Source organism: Acanthopagrus latus, chromosome 16 (genome assembly GCF_904848185.1).
Source record: "Acanthopagrus latus isolate v.2019 chromosome 16, fAcaLat1.1, whole genome shotgun sequence".
Classification (NCBI taxonomy): domain Eukaryota; kingdom Metazoa; phylum Chordata; class Actinopteri; order Spariformes; family Sparidae; genus Acanthopagrus; species Acanthopagrus latus.
The window spans coordinates 19677121-19695440 of NC_051054.1; the positions used below are offsets into that span (position 1 = coordinate 19677121).

An 18320-nucleotide genomic window follows, 5' to 3' on the forward strand; every position below is an offset into this window, starting at 1 on the left:
CTTGCCTTTTCTTAACTCAGTTTCCATCTTTTAGGTTATGGGTCTCAAACCTTTGTCCAGCAAAGTTGCACTGCTTCTGTATTCCAGTCTTAAACACCCAACAGGACAGCAGAGATGAAAATGTGGACAGCATGGGAAAAAAAACCAAAAGGAGTGAAAGGAAAGCCATACATATGTTAAAATCGCAGCAGTAATAAAGATTAAGTAGAAGTTAATGGCATCCTCAGTCATGCTCATGGAGGTAATTTCTCTTTTTTAAATCAAAATTAGATTTGGAGGGGAGGAACAAACATGGGGTGAGACTTTGGCTTAATATTTTAATCAAATTGTCATGAGTGAGTGGATACAATTAGGGAGGCTGTCAGTCACCAAGGCAGGGACCCTGTTGTTGTTCAGCTGGCGAAGAGGCTGAGAGGTTTGGGGGGAGGGGAGGAGGAACCTTTCGTGGGAATGGGAGGTAAGGAAGAGGGCATCTCGTCAGGTGCAGTGTCAGACTGAACAACCCGATCGCCAGGATAAATGTTGGCAAAGTAAGTTTCTGCAAAACCCACAGATACATTTTCTTTATGTTGCAACTTTAACTTTCTTTGGGTTAGATTTTCATATTTCTGTTCTCACAACTCTGTGCTTCTGCTCTGGTTAGGTTTAGGCACAAAACCCATTGGTTAGGTTCAGGAAAACATCATGGTTTGGTTTAAACTACTTGTTTTGGTCACCACAAATATGGCTGGGGATGTTCTGATCCTCCTTAAGAATACCCAGTTTTGTTGCGACGAATGCGATTGAAAATTGTCACATGGTTTCCTTCAATATCCAGTAGGTTCACACTTACAAATGCAGACTTGAACTGTGGTCACTGGCTCGGCAGCCTTGTCACTTGAAACTCCACAGCTGTCCCCTTCACTTTCTGATGTGACAGGTAATAAAACATGTACTGTGAGCATGATATGACACATTTTATTGAAATCATCAACACCAACAAAAAATGGCCTGGGACAAAATGCTACCAAACACTGTACAGTGGAAATCTTCCTTCAGTGGGTCACTGCTAATGCAATACAACATTTCACTCAGCTGCGTCCAACTGTGTGTGAGACATAGTTTTGATGCATTTGTGTCACTTTGTCTTAAAAAGTGCAGGGAACATAAGGGTTCTGAACCATTTCATACTTTTTAAATGGTCCTCAACACACAATTCTATACAATGTTTTGAGGTCAGAGTAGATAACTACATCAGGAAAACAATGGCGTTACAGTGCATCAAGTCTCTTGCAAGGTTTTTAGCACAATTTACACAAAACTACCCCAATATATACATATGCTCCAACAAGTACTTCATAAATCTAAATTTCCAACTAGTTTCTGCTTAACCTCATTTTAACAGCCATTTTCATTTCAAACTATGTTTTTCTTCCACTCAGCAGTAAGTTAAAATATATGTTTTAACCATATACATGTTCACCAATTCAACAATCAACAACTATCAGACTATCAGACTCTCCTCCGTTTTTCTGTCACACACACAGGCACACACAGTTATTTTATATAGACATTCAGATTTAATTCATTTATTTATGTATTGTTTTCTCAAAATATAAATTGTGACATTTAACTTGAGTGGAGACACTATTAGGCCACAATATGTAGTTAAGTTGATTGAAATAGGTGACAATGTAAATGGGTAAAAAAAAAAAAGTGATTGAGAGGTAATTTTCAAAGAATAGCAAAATAAAAAAAACAAAACAAAACAAAAAAAACATTGCTTGGCAATTACCACCTGCTTAACATAACGTTTGTGGACCTGTTAAATGAAGTGTTACCCTGTAGAAAATCATTGAATAAAATCTTCAGGCATGGTGGAAGAAGAATGAGCTAAATGCATAGAATGACACAAAATAAGGACAGCAGCAAGATAAGGATGGTTTAATTGTGCAGACTGTAAAAAAGCCTTACAGAGGCGGATAAACCAAGCAAATCACCAATCCATGATGTTCCTCTTTCTCAGCCGGACCCCCCTCCTTGCTTCCATTCCCTCCCATCCAGCCTTTTGCATGAACACACCAAAAGCCTAAACAAGTGTGAAAACAGTCGCTTACGAGCCCAGTTTGGGCCAGGGTAGACTCACCGCATGTGCACAAACACCATCTCTATTATCTGTGATCTGGGAGCACAGTTTGCTCATGGTGAGATAATCAATTTATGACATGCCTAAAGAGGACCAGGGTTGATTTCCCTTAATTGGCCCATTACCGGAGCAAGAGGCATTTACTAACGAGAAAAGGGCTATGTTATTATTAGCTAGACACTACTTTATTTTTCCCTCCACTGGATTCACTGGCTGCTTTTTCACCCCTCACTTAAGACACAAAAACAAATCCACTGCAGAGGGAGATCTGAGCTGAAGTGCTATTGCATACGTTCGTAACTCATTTCCGACCCCCCAAAAAATCAACGTATTTGCTGATGACATACAGCTCTCCGTGTACACTAGATTAGAGCATCCTCATGCTGCCTATTTGGAGAGGGTTTAAACATTAACGCTGCTTTTTTTTTTCTAGGAGACATTACATGTTTACACAAATAGAATCAGTCCTCTCCAAGCAAACCCCTCCCATCCAACTTGGGTATACAGTAATTATGATTTATCAAATTAATTTGTCAGAGCCAATTCATCACTCCGTGAGACATGCTAAAGAGCAAATTGACATGTTAGCACACAGACTGAGGACAGGTATGTCCTCAAACATTTGGTACAACTAATTAAACACAATGGCTGTCAGATGGAGTGACTGATGCTCGGGGTGATGACGCATGCGGTGGAAAAAATGAACTCAAGCAAAACTGAAAGTGAAACACTGTGTGACAATTAAGGGAGGCGTTTCAGCCGGCCCTACACTGCTCCTTTCTGATTCATTTAGCTGCCACTGAAATTGTGAAATATTCTGGAACTGTGCTGATGTGCCGTGTTGTTGAGGCTTTGACGGCATTTTTGATTTTGTTAGAACCTGGGGGGACGAGTCGGAGGGGGGAAGCAAACCAACAACCATGGGAATGAGTTAAAAAATGGTCTGTTATTCTACTTGGTTATAGATTTTTTTTTTTTTCATTTAGTTACTATAAAGCAAAAAAAATCATTTTTTCATCATTAGGCTTCCACTCACTGTGATGTCTTTAAGGTGGAATTTCTCAAGATGTAGTTGCCGTGAACTGGATTCTGTATCTCTTCTGTAACAATACAATTTAGAAATGCATGTGATGTATATTGTGGAGTACAAAGGTTACGTATTTATCACAAAAACATATATTATCACAAACATCATATTGTGCCAACTTAAAAGCAATCTGTCAATAACATTTCACCATCATTTTCACATACATTCACTAAAACTTTTGTCTCAATGTGTTTGATAGATTTGCCAGCAGATTTATGATTTGATGCAGATTGTACAGTAACTTTTTATACTATTTTGCACTGCACTGTGTAAGCACATAAACCATCCATGTCCAATCTGTGAAGATGTTCTAGATCCTTACAGCAAACAGAAAAGTCAGGTATATTTCTGTATGTGACTCACAGTTCATCGGTACGTAGCGCTTGCGTTTACCTTTCCCTGCATATTCTCATACTGTGTTTATTATAATGCTGCCAAGGCAGATTGTTTGTATGGGAAAACCTACTTGGCATTAAACTAAATTCTGATTCTCATTCAGATTCTGATAATGTTTATGGGTAATAAAGCTATTGATGACAGGGCAGTTAGAGTAAATATTCTGCCCTCTCTGGACGTACTGTACTGTAGCTTCCCACTGACAGGTTTGCCTCGGAGCCTGACCAGCTGAAATTAACCTGTCACAGATGTTTAAGGATTGGCATACATGCTGACTGGTAGTTGCCAATATGTAAATGCTTTTTGTTTTATGGAACATCATACCACAAAAAGATGCTTGCTCAACATCAGCTAGTTAGCACTGTCACTGTGAGCATCTTAGCATGCTGATATTAGTAGTCTTATTTAGCCCATTAATCAGACAGAGCAGCGAGTCTGGCTGTAGCCGCTTACTTCCAGCCTCAATTCAACAGCTGAAGCTGTTTGTAGTAGACGTTTTAGACAATGCTGAGAAGCATTGCAGAAGCAGCTCTCCGCCCTGCTCCACAGAGAATATGCACCGATCCCATTTTTTGAGGCAAATGGACAGCAACTGTGTCAAACAACACATATTAGATCAAGCCAGGCAGGAAGTCAGACGGCACAGAGCATCTGGTCAATTTTCAAAATAAAACACCCTGTGCAGTCTCAGGATCTACAGCACACCAAAGATAATACTTAAAACAGACACAAAATAAGCCATTTAAGTATGTGGCCTACTCCTAGCCTACTTAACTTGTCATGGTAGAGAAACACAGGGAAAAATATTACGGAATAAACACAAACTAAGTGAGTCAACAAATATCAGACAGGCACGGCGCTCTGAAACGCTCCCAGTGGATTATGAAGCCACATAGAGGTCGGAACAAAATCGTGTCCCACATGCGACGTCATTGAGATGTGTCTGCTTGAATCAAGGTGTGAAATCACAATCTGTCCTTAACTTTAATGACCCCCCCTCCACACATGTATTCAGACATACATAAAAAAATATTTATGTCTTACCTGATTTTTGCAGAAAAAAGTGTAACAACCTCATTAAAATCCCTGAAATTACATCCACTTCTCCCTGATTAAAAAAAAAAAAAAAAAATGTATGAACGTGCAAATATATTTCATTTCTCAAGTTTAAGTGCGGGACACAAGATGTCTCCTCCATCACTGTTTGAGTCTGTTCTCAGTGTCTGTGCGCTGGAGGCTTCAAGTTTCAGACTACTTGTACGCTCGCTCGCTTCTTAAAACCAGATGATCTCAGAGAAAATGTGCCCTTTGATGAATGCATGTGAAAACAGCCTTGTGTGAAACTCTGCACATACATCAGTCCACACAGTGACGCTCAAACATTCCGGAACCAGAAGAAAAACCTGTTTTGTGACTCACGTTCCTCAAACTCAGCCCAGTGTTGTAGCTGCCAAATGTTTATTTTTTCATGAACCAGAATTTCCTCTAATCATACATATATTGTAGTTGCTGGATATTTCACAAGGAAAACACATTTAAGATGTTTTTACTGATCAGTGAATAAATCAACTGATGAATGACTGACTATGTTCAGAGTTCTGAGATGTAGTTCTGTGTCACAGTTCTGAATGGAATATGAACTTAGTATGACATTATTTAATATTTTATCATTCTTAACTTGTAATACCTGCCTTTCGCCGCTGTAAAAAGGCCGTGCTCCAGAGAAACCCCCATTATAAACAATTCTGTATCGCATTACAAAGTTCCTCTCTCATCCATGCTGGCATTTTACATTATGCACAGTGTTATCAATAATCATCACCAGACTAAATCTCTCTTTATTAATGTGTTGTGCCCGAGGCCTGAGCCGGGGGGCAGCCTGACTGAGAGCCCTGTTCATGCCAATGTGATTTCTAGTCATTTGTCTACATCATGGGCCCATGCATCAGGCTAAGATTGAGCTCCAGCCAAGCTCTACCACTTAATCAGCAGGTTAATGCCAGCCTCTGGAGGAGGTGGGGGCTTAGGAAATTACCCTATGCCCACGTGTCGCTTCCGCCTCCTGTGCCTTCGGCGTGCTGTTACAGCTAGCAGGACATGATGAGGGAAGTGAGAGACGCTATTATGTCCAGAAGAATTATGCTTCTTTCCCCGTGCCCTGTCTCACTCTTTCTCCCTCTCCACCCCCTCTGACATTTTCTCTCTGTCTCCCTCCAACGTCCTCCTCCTTCCCGCTTTAAGTCTTTATCTGTCTTGTCATTCTCCTTCACTCCCTCCATATTCACTTCCACCCTCCCTGTCTGTCTTTCCCTCTCCATCTCTTCTTTATTCTCTCCCTTTCTGTCTGCCACCTCCATTCTGGGGGAAACACGGCATACCAGAACCCCTGTGAAATAAAACTGCCGGTGTGTGTGTGTGTGTGTGTGTGCCTCTGTATGCTCATGCACACATGCCTGCTTGCCTGCTCGTGCTCTGGCAATATGCTCTCACTCAATCAGATTTGCATAAGTAACCTCTCAGCAGGCCTGCTCCACTGGCCAGGTGCGTTGCTCTATTTGCATATAGAACTGTGAGACTCCCCAGAGTCACTTTAGACTCCAGTGACTGCTGAGTGAGCCCACATGAAATCTGAATTAAAAACCCCCCGCCTGCCCGTCCGACACCCCTCTCCATCCCTGCCTATCTACATACCTACTTTACCTCCCTCCATCTCTTCCTTACTGCTTACATATATCAGGCTATCTACCTGAGCTCCTACCTCCATCTCTACCAACGCACAGGCCCTCCTCCTCTAACCTTTGCCCCATCGCACCTACTGGCCTATCTTACAAAGCTACTAACCTATTCTCTCCCTATTAAATCTAGCACGCTATCTGTCTTGCTACACATAAACCTGTCCCCAATTTAATCTAGCTAGCAGCTTGATTTTTATTTCTGAACTTTGAAAGAGCAGTTCACAAAACAATTTTAAGTCAATAACCGTTTTATTGGCTTTTTTCTGCTAGATATCTGGTACACACCAGCAAGCCACCCCCCCCCCCCGATCCGATTGCATCTTTGAACAGTTCACCCATACTGACCATCAGTAACAGGAGCACAGGGGATTTTTGTTGCTAAACTCCAAAAAATGTCTGCATTCACAAGATCAGGGCTAAGCGCACCACTTATACAACATTATGTAAGTCAAGTCGTAAAGTCAAGCCATCCATTTTGACAGAGGTTTAAGTCCGTCACTGTCACTGTTCTGAGGTGAGTGAAATCCTTGTGCAAACTTCTACTGTCGCAAGGCAAAAAATGCTTTTCTTCAAGACAGATGTGCAGAGTAATGTTTGTAGTAATGTTACAATACATCTGAGAAACCTCGTTATTTGTGTTCACGACAGTGGTGTTGTACTCAGACACTGTGGGGCGGATAAATTGCCCAGAATGCTTTCAGAATACTTCAGAGTAAAACAAACTCAAAGTTCATTCAGCTTTTGTACAGCAAAAAACACCCAAACAAGAAAGTAAAAAGGCTGAATGGAGAGTACAAGTACAATACAAAGTCTGTAACTGCAACACAGACACTGCAGCTCACATCCATGTGACCCTTGCACTGTTTCATCCACAAAGGTGGCCTTTCTCAAACCTTGACCAAGTACTTCTAGTTGCCTACACTTAACAACCAAATCTTAAACATAAAGTTAGAGGATCAGAAATCAAGCATTTGAAATGCTTCTGTTACAGTCATGTTGGTTATTTTGGAGGGCAGAAAATCTATTCTGATGTTTTCCTTTGTTGTTTAAGTTTGGTTTGCCGTGATAATTCATTTCTGTAGTCCCTGCCTAATTCCTGGGAACATGTCCAACTTTGTGCTTTGTGTTTCCAGCAGTTTTTACCAGCCATGACAGCGTGGCTGGTGTTGTTTTAAGAGAGTGTGTGTGTGTTTGCGTGTCATCGTGCAAAATGTGTATCTGGAGACACCTTTTGTAGCAGGAACTATCCCAGAAGCAGATTTTAGTTGTTAGTTTATGTCTGTCTGGCTGTCTGTCTACGGTGGTGTTGGAGTCTCAAGATATACTGTATCTCAAAATCTTGATTGTAATTCCCTTTTTGATCTAAATGAATTCACAATCTCGACCAAGGAAAAAAAACAAAAAAACAAAACAAAACAAACAAACAGCATGTTGTAGCAAAAATGCAGGATGTCCTATTAATTTTTTTCAGAGGATAGTCCGTTTTGGCTGCAGCAGTGCGTGATGTAATTGAGAGCAAGTCAACTCCTGGCCCGATGTCACATTACAGTGGCCAAACCAATGCCTGACTGGACTGTGACTGGAGCTACAGTGGAATGTAAAGTAATGTGTTGTGTGTATTCACTCAGTTTGGCTTTGTGCACCAGTTTAAAACACAATTACATGTTTAACCTTCTGCGACAGAGACATGACTGGAGATCATAACCAGAGTAGAATGGGTCAGTAGCAGAGCATGTTGTTCAGCATGGATAAATACTACAGAGGGAACACAACACACATTTCAGTTCAGTTTGGTCTTGTCCCTCAGTTTAAAACACACAGTAATAGTGGACAAACAATCACTGGTCCAGCATGCTCATAAGCAGAAGAACATATAGCAGCATTGATTAGTGAGGGTTCCCAACACGTCACACACACGGACCACGGAGTGATTCTCCCACAGTGCCACACTGACCTGCAGTGTTTTACTGCACCACCGTCCGCTTGCTATGTGAGTGTAGCACGCATGCCCACAGACAACACAACAAATGTGGCAGGACATCTCCATTGGCACCATAAAGAAGTGGACTTAACTTAGAAAAGGAGTGCACAGTGCAACTACAAAGTAAAGTCACTGGATGGCAGGTGCCCATTATGACGTCTCTTCATTTGTTTACAGTTAGTTACCAACTGACTGGTGAGACAGGTTATTGCTGCATTTATGTTGTTATTAAATTATTTAAATTTGACATTAAGGCAGTGTGCCACACACTGCAAACTGATAATGGAGATTATATCACTAACAACGCTATGTAACCCTAACCCGGTGAACCAAAAAAACAAAAAAAAACAAAACATATGTTGTTTTTTATATATATATATATATATATATATATATATATATATATATATATATATATATATATATATATATATATATATATGTAGCAGGATCATAAAGGATAAGATCGGACACACTGAAATATATTTTAGAGGATCTTTAATACCCCGACTGACCTCAAACAGGGACAGCATTAATTTGCTAATTTTGAGACAGACGTTTATAACAATCAAATAATAAAAATAGAAATAAAATCCTGTTTCTTTTCCGTTCTGACTTCTGACTTAATTTATAACTGTCAGTACAAAACAGACAACAGCAGTGGCTGTATTTCTATGTAAACAGAGAATAAACATACATTAATACATTTCTCAGCCACACTTCTCATTTTAACACATTTTACAGCACACATCAGTTTTTAACTCATATATACTTCATGAATTAACTTAATGTGCACCATGAATTAACTCTAAACATTATGAATGAACTCATATGTAAATATTTATACACCCCTTTTATAACATATATTTTTGTAGTACTCTTAAATCAACTCATAATACACTTTAATCACAAAACAAAATCATGTGCTCACTTACTCTTTTCCTAGCTTGTAGCTTGAGAGCCTCACCCCTCTCCTGGATGTAACACACACAGCTCTCTATCCCCCCTCTACATGGGTGATAACATGCATATCATAAACAAAAGTTTGACCATGAAATTATCTTAATTAACATTTTGGAAACGTATATGCGGCCACTTACGCTGACCCATGGTCCTCTAGTTTTATTCCCGGTGCAGTGGACACAATATAAACACACTCTTTACCGACAACAAATAACGTGAAGTTTCTGGTCACCAACGTCAGTCTGTCGGCTCGGTCTCACTCTAATTCTTTAACTGCAACAAGTATTCTCTCTGTGTTACCGGATTTATCCGTGTCTCTTCATACACACAAGGAATACACACTTCACCATTGCCCGCGCTGAGGAGACTGCTGTTCGCGCGCATGAAGTCTCATGTGATTTCGTCATTCTCGCGAGATCTCCCACCAGGCTGGCCCGAAAGTGAAACTACACATCCCATTAGGCACAGCACGTACAAAGAAACACAGTAACCCCTGTCCACTTGGCTACAAATATATATATATATATATATATATATATATATATATATATATATATATATATATATATATAGTATATATATATATATATATATATATATATATATATATATATATATATATATATATATATATATATATATGTATAGTATGTATATATATAGTGTTATCTTGGCATAAAACCAATAATCCAAGACTAGTCCAGTCTAAAAATGGCATAGCCACCTGTGCTGAACTAAAAAAAAAAAAAAAAAAAAAAAGGATAATATGATAATGTGGGTTTAGGAGCTATTTCTGGTTTACCTGTCAAGGTCTTTGGAGGATGAAACAATGTTCTTCAGCCCTGGATGATCATATGTGAGACCATCTTATTCAGTGTGACCATCAAATCTTAACAAAACATCAGTGACAACAGTTGCAGCACAGTTTTAGTTTTCTCATTTCACCAATGTAAATGTGGACAAGAAGATATTGAAATGTATGCCCCGTACTTTTCACACACCATGACAGCACCACAGAAATTGGCTCACTGGATCTCAGTGGTGTCCCATTTCTGGGGGATAAAACTTGTAAAACAATTCATTTTAATTTATGGAGAACCCACAGTTTGCTTCAGACCAGGCGAGAATGCATAATTTCCCTGGCTCTGAGCTTGACCTCAACTTAAGGGTGTCCTTAACTAAGGGCTATTTGGTGGAAAACCACTGGTTATACTTTATGTCATTTGTACTTTCTTATATGTTAATGCATCCAGGAATTTATTCTAAGACCCTTGGAGAAAAAAAAAAGGGGGGACGCCACAAGGGAATACCGATGGCTGAGCAATATCCTTTTTCCATGAACAGAGGAAATTGTTCAGTGACCCTTTGAGGTCTAGCCCATTTGAATATGTGTGTTCTCCATGTCTCTAGCCTAAACAGAACAGATTGAGTCGTGGCTAAAACACAAGGGTGGTTCAATAAAATGAAATGCATTTGTTCTGGTCCTCTCGATAGAAATACACATTCAACCAATGATGCCTGCCAACTAGTTTGCATTTCAGAATTTTCAAAGAGGAAAACAAAAAAAAAGGGTGTGAAGTGTGAATATTGTATAATAGAAGCAGACAGCTTAAGTGGATAGACAAAAGAAAAGGAAGTGATTCCACTGCTGGGAGGACCGAGGTGTGGAAATACTTAAGATATGTTTTATACAACTTTAGTTGAAGCTATTTCCTCTTGTCTTACAGGCTCCTCATTTGCATGTATTGTTTATCTCTGACCTCTCTTCTTTCCTTTTGTTCTTCCTCCTTGGTTTATCTCAATCCACCACTGAATCAAAGCCATTCTGTGGTGTTCAGTTGTTTACTGGCAGGAGCGGGTCAGCCAGCCTGTTGTAGGCACATGAAAGGACACTTGTAATATACAGAGAGGGCAGTGTTACATGCCAGGCAAAAATATAACAATAACAGAAAAGGAAGAAAAAAAAAAAAAGGTGAAGGCAAGCAGAAGCACAAGGTCTTCATCTCTCATGTATAGAAATTGGAAACGTCTGACCAGCCGGGGTTGCTTATCTCAGAGGGCAGATAGCATCACGAAACAGGCCTGTAATGGCCACATGCTCCACTTGATAATCCCCTTCTTCCCCTCCCTGCCGCTGTCCGTCCGGAGATACGACGCCCCCGGTCACAGGGCTTAGAGGCTTGGAGAGCAGGGGAGCATTACCGATACAAAAGAAATGCATTTGGACTCTTCCAGTGCTCCGGCGGACTGGGTTAACATAATAGCTTCCCCTCCCTGCCCCTTGCCTTGTTTTTGATTGATACTTTTCAATTACAGTCCACTCCTGTCCAAGCCGGCCTGCCACGTCCCCTGCCCCCCTCCTCCCAAAACATTCAAAATGCTATTTTTCCCACTGTGTGATAACTTCAAACATTTAGGGGGTACAAGAGCACTGGTAACCCCGTTTAACCGGCGCAGTAAATTGGTTCCATGTTCAACATAATAGCGCTGACAGGCTTTTGCTAGGGAAATCAGTCCGGCAAAGGGACATGCCAACGATAAGACATCCAGCTTTGAAATTCTATTTCTCCGTATCAGAATTAAATCTGGACTTTATATTTCTTTTTGCCCGAGCACAGGCTCTCTCTGGTCGCTTCCCGGCCTGTACTATTTGATCATGGGGTGACAACTAATACTTACCCCTGAGATCCTTTGCTCCTTCCATTTTCTGAGACTTTGGACGCTATTTTTTCTTTTGCTCGCTATTTTTCCTGTCCTTTTTTTTTTTTTTCCATATTGGCTGTCAAAATCTCAGATGATTCCTCCGTCCCTGGGATGTAATGCATCAGAACATACTCTGTGCCTCTGCAGCATTTTAAGATACCTCTATGCACCTGAAGGCTTTCTGAGCACAACACTGACATTGGCAGGATCATGTACAGTTAACTGAAAAGCAGTTAAGTGTGTGTTTTGAGAATCAGCATCTTTACAATCAGTGAATCCAGTACATAACATAAACCTAAGGTACAGCGTGATGTAGGACTTGCTAGGACTAATGCTCTTCTAACCTTTTTATCTACATCAGCTTCTTGCATATGAGTCCCATCTTGCGCCATGAATCTTTGGGTAAATATATTCGTAAGCAGCAGCAGTGCCGCAATCATTAGCAGGAGGAATGCTCTCCAGCTGTATCTGGGCTGATCTGATATCCATGTGGCTCCTAATGACAGCACCAGGCCCTGCAGATAATTAATCTATTTAGCTGAGGGGGTGGAAGCCACCCATCGCTGGGTCAGATAAGTTTGTGGATTTACACATTTTAAAGTCATCCAGTTTCTCAATGGCACCAAACTGTGTGATATTGTAATGCCATTAATTACTATTTCCGACTGGATGGTCTCGGCTGTGTCTGGACCAGCTGTTTCATCAAGCGTGTGTGTGCGGTAACCGAGAGTGTGTGCGTGCGCGTTAGCGAGACGCGCACTCCCAGCGCACCTCGCGCGCATCCTATCGTCATGGGGTGACATTCTAAAAGACTCCTGCTGTAATTCAGCCCGCCATCACGGAGAGCAGCGTGTGACCGCGGGTGAACAAATGAAAGCAGACTTGTGTTGTTGTGTGGCGCACAGATTTTCATCAGACAAACGGAGCACATGCACAAAAATGCATTTTCTTATTTTCAAGATAACGATGTTGTTCTTAAAAGTCAAAACTGTCCTGGCCTATGCTGAATGGCTATTCACAGTAATGCATTTGCATTGCATAAACTGGTAACCACTAATGAAATGGAATAGAATAAACCACAAGGTGAAAAAAGGAAAAAACTGACGCTTTGGGACAGTGGCCGACAATCCCAGCGCTGCTATTTTTCTTACAAATAGGTCCTTAAATGCAGGAGCCTTACGTGTTTTATCTTTAAGTTAATGAATTCCTGATATTCGGCTTTGCAATGTGCCAGGTTAAGTCATTCATGTATACATTGGTGTTGTTTACAGTATGATTATTGTTAACAATATGGATTAAGTGTATATCTATGCAGTAGTATCAGCACTGGTGTCTCCTATAGATGTCAGTGGGACATCAGCACATTCAGTATCTCCAGCCTAAGATTTACACATTCCAAGCATGCATTAGGAGGGAGGGGGGGGGGGTGCATAAAGAGACATGGAGACAGAGGGGAAGGGAGGGAGGTGTTCCCGGGTTCCCTACTCTGACATTGTGAGTGTCAGACTCCGATCACTTTAATCAGAGCGGGGATATGCATGATAAAACGGATAAGGGACTTTAATCAAAAAAATTTGCTGGTCTGGAAACGTGACACACTTCGACAAGCACGCCCCCCCTGCACCTCCGACACCCCCGTCTCCCCAACCCCCAGTGTCACTGCAACTGCCGCCCCGGTCTGGGTTTCCCATGAATATGCATGGGCCAGCCAAGAGTTCGGTACGACATTCAAATGGACCTTTGTGTCTGCAGCTGAGGAGGAAATAAATACACTCATCAGCCAAACACACATCAAGTACTCTTGACCCCCCCCTTCAGACACAAATACACCCCAGCACCAAAACACTGCAGGGACGTAATTCTTTAAATATGGACTATATTATGAATAAAGCGTCTATAAGCTCCGTCTCTTTCCTCGGGATTGATTTGCGCAGCAGCTGCGGCTCCTCCACATTCCTTCACACATTTCCTCTTTATCACGTGCTAATGGGATTCATGTTCACAGTCATAGGTTCATGTTAGAAGACGCTGCTACCTTATGCTCTGCTGTGGTTAATGATGAATTACACATGTTCCAATTGTGATGCGGACACCTGCCCTGACATGAAATATAAATACCCTCATTTGGACAACTTCAGATATTGAAATGAAATCGCTGCCGACACTGTGGAGCCACTCTATACAAATCACCGGCGTGCAGGAGCACCTAAAGAACATACATAAGTACATGTGTGCACATCGAAATGACAGAGTGCAGAGCAGTTTGACATCAGCGCGGTGTCGTATAGAGTGGCTGCTGCCGGATTCGTAAGAAATCTCTTTTTTCTTACTAATCAATAAAATCACTAGATAACTGATACATTGCTTCATTACATTTTGACGCTAGAAGAAATATAGACTTTGTTAAGTTTATATTTGTATGATATGTTTATTAGAGTTGGGTTGATTTGTTGGGAGAGGGTTCACTCTGGACAGATTACAGACACCGAACTCTGTAACAAAGTGATTTTCATCTTTTGTTGTTAATTTGTTGAGTCACTTGAACTTTGGAATCTTTCCTTTTGTCAAATATTATTTGAACCTTTAAGTAAAGCCATGCCGTAAAATACCCATAAATTGCTGAATCTGAAAACGTAAATGACAGTTGTAAATGTATAAAACTGATGGTCTCTTTAACTTCATGCAACTAGATGCAATAGTCAAAGCTGTCAAAAATTTAAAAAAATGAAATGAATACATTTAAAAATCAAAATTAATCAGAGATTTGAAAATTCATGACATGCCTGGTATTTATACTATAGCTGTTGTGAAAGTAGACGGATCAAATAAAGTTTGAGTTTTTAATCAAGAATAACTCAACGCTGACTTTCTCCTTCATCCTGGACCTGAACAGCGGTCTCTGGGATGAACATCCTGTGCTTGTCCGACCCAAACATCCACCCCGACCTCCTCTCTGTGGGGACTTACTTCCTCCTTTGGAGCTGTAATAATTATTCTGGCCATAGATTTTACTGCCTAGCAAAAAATGTAGATATGATTTGTAATAAGCTGCTTTTGCAGTCTACGATCGCTTTTCTAATGAGGATGGTCTGAAACTATGGTCAAAATAGGCCACAGTGTTTGTTTTACATGAATTAAAGGAACATGTCAACCAGTGCAACAGTGTGGCTCACTGATACACACACATTTATTTGTAGGACATATTAATCGCTGGTTTGAGTCTGAATGAAAGATTTTAATAAAGATAAAGCCTTACCAGAGCACTGCTGGAGAGCTGTGTTAATAAATGATTGGGTAATGATAATTCATAAATATCTTTGACAGTACTGACCACTTGCTTCATGAATTGTTTGTGATTAACTCTGAACCAGCTGCTCAGTGGAACAAATCAGTGATGACTTGTATAATTTGTTTTCCACAATTTAGACATGTTATAGATCGTGTACAAACAATAGTTTGAATTTATTCATTTACTGCCCATGCCCATTTGTGGATTACATGACCAGTCGAAAGATAAATTCAAAAGAAAATTATCGACAACTATCTTGATTAAATTTGATAATATAAACATGCATGTACATACTCTATATACACTATAGACCTGTATGTGGGTTCAAAGATCCAGAAGGAGCCCTCAAACAGCCGGGGCCAGGATGATGTGATCTGGTAGCGTGGCATGCTAAATGCGTTGTGTATCTATATGTTCCATGTGATATTCTCACTCACTATAAGACTTGACTTTGCATATGTGTACATGTGTGCATTTGCATTAAATCCAGGCTGCTCTGCTGTCATTTTGACACCAGATGGCCTCTGAACGCAACCCTTTTGACACGTCCGGCTCGAGTCTGAGCAACAGCCGAGGACAGATGCCGAGTGACAGCGCTTCGGACCACCATTCACTCTTCCACACATCAGAGCTAATGAAGTGTGTTCAAGAACCATGGAAAGATTAGTAAGGGAGAGGGAGAGTGTGTGTATGTGTGTGTGTGGTGGGGGGTTGTTGAAAGGGACCACGTCGCAGTTTAATTGCTTCCTGAGCTATGCTAATTAATTAGCACATACATGCATTTCCGAGCGGGTCATACATGCCCAGCCAGATGGTCTAAAAGAAAACATGTATGTGCGCTGAGTGCTATCAGGCAGCGAATAAACAGTACATAGCAGGCGTAGCTGCTGACATTAACATAATATATTGGTCGGAGCACCGTAGACAATAAAGACAATTAACTGTGTGATAGCGGGGACACTTCCTGAGGGCCCGAACTGCACAGTGGAATGGAAACTCTTGCTCACGCTCTACTTTCAACATTGATGTGTTTTCCATTATTGTCCGACATACATTTGTTTGCCTGTGTGTGTGTGTGTGTGTGTGTGTGTGTGTGTGTGTGTGTGTGTGTGTGTGTCTGTGTATTCTTTACCTTCCGAGGGATATATATTGTCTTATCCTCACATTGTCCAGGTGATAGTTTTGATTAAGATTTAAAGGTGCAACTTGTAGGAATTTTTCAGGTTTTAAAAATAGCTCTAAAACTATATGGGGGCAGCACAACCTGGATAAGCCTGGAGCTAAGTGGCCCTGTTAGTTGACTGGAGTCTGCCAGCATTGCAAACTCAGAAGACGGGTCACTACGGGCAATAACGCTGTTAAATGGCTTCCCAGTGAGCACAAGAACGACAAATGGCCATTTGAAGACAGGGGATACAGTATGGAGGTGATTTACAGAGGCCCTGACTCAGACACCAGGGACCAGAAGACGGGAAGTGACAGGAGAGGCATGAAGCGACGGAGGAGAGAGAAAGTCGGACAAGCGGGTGAAGCCAGACGTGACTGTGGAAAGAAAAAGACTGTTTAGCATGAGGTGTGTTTCTTTATGAGCAAACAAGGTGATTAAGCATGTCTGACTTTGGCAAAAGAGAGAAACTTGAATTTAGGCGATCCATGCTTGTGCTCTTCTAGCTGTTTACAATAAAATCTTCAGTAAGATATTCAAAAATGCCTTGTACTAACCCTACTGCTGACTATCTGACACCACTGTAGTAATAGTAGCAGTGTATGACGGAATATTGGATATTTTCTATTCATGGTTCAGTTTGTAACAGGGTTTTATGTTTTACATGGTGGCGGAATCTTTGCTCGACAAAGTCATTTCAGTGCGAAGTACATTGCAGGACGTCAAACTCAATAAAATGAGCTGCTTATTTGTGTTGATGACCTCAGAGTGATCAAACGGCACAAAGTTGCTCTGTGAACTTGGGATTGGAAGGAAAACAGCGAGCATCTCTCCTCTCAGTGTCTTCTGTGCCTCTCATCCCAGTTACTGGCTCACCTTCCAGAACAAATCCCTCTAATTCTGCGGATGATCATTTGGAGGGCAAGGAGCTTGTTAGCCTAATGATTAAGTTTAACCAGCCTTTAGAATATATGGACGTGCTTCAGCTGAGCAGAACAGTGTAATGGTTTGGAAATGAGACAGAGGATGGGGAGGGGGAAGGAGAAGGAGGGCGTGGGGAGGAGGTAGAGAGAGGTGAAGAGATGGCAGGGGGTGAAAAGATAGAGGAGGGCGAGGAGGAAGATTTAAAAGGGGGGATAAGGAAATACTGATCGTCTTCCTCTGTTTTTTTTTTTTCCTCTCCTCCTTCAAATCATTATTCTCTCCTGCATTCATTTCTGGATATCGGAGGAACTGCAAGAAAAGATGTAAGCTCCACCAGCGAAGACATTCTGATGCGTCTGAAAAGCAATTTGCCACACAGACCTGTAGCAGCTAAAAGACTGAAGTTTCATCAGGTAATTATTGACCATTAGGGGGTAGGAAGATTCCAAAACACGTCCTGAGGGAGAATCGCTTTACCAGATTGTAATGGATAATATTGCTACGGTTGGGAGTACAGACAGCGGGAGGAAACAGCCGCCTCGAGCAGTTCATTGACCGCTGCACTGAACTGCTGCCCGGTGGTTAGAGAGCAGCGGATTGGCTGGAGTCAAACCTTCCCCTCTGTCTGTGGTCTGGTGTAAAATCCCAATCACTTCCCCTCGCCGCCGGTCCGTTTCTCCTCTAGTTTTCGGACTGAACCGCTGTCCAGAGCCATCTGGAAGTCGCTGTCTTGCCGCAGCTTTATATCTCCCACCATCTGAGCTCTCAGCCTCTGTTTGATTGGGGATCTGTGTTGTTTGTTTTATGCGAGATGGTAAGATAATGAAATTGGTGTTTGGCAAAGGTCTTTGTAATATCATTTCACTTCTGCGTCGTTATCTCAGGAGAATTATGAAGAGAAGATATGGCATCCCTTTCCATAAGACACACTATTAAAATTAATGAGGAAAGG

The 18320-nt window shown here is 41.2% G+C and overlaps 1 long non-coding RNA gene across 1 annotated transcript; it reads right to left on the reverse strand.

Moving 5' to 3' along the window:
* Positions 1 to 320: 320 nt before the first annotated feature.
* On the reverse strand, positions 321 to 4898 carry LOC119004815. The gene is made up of 4 exons (XR_005070317.1): positions 4653 to 4898; positions 3162 to 3225; positions 833 to 907; positions 321 to 538 (listed from the first exon to the last, which is right to left on the reverse strand). It is a non-coding gene; the product is annotated as an uncharacterized LOC119004815 (long non-coding RNA).
* Between the last annotated feature and the right edge of the window lie 13422 nt (positions 4899 to 18320).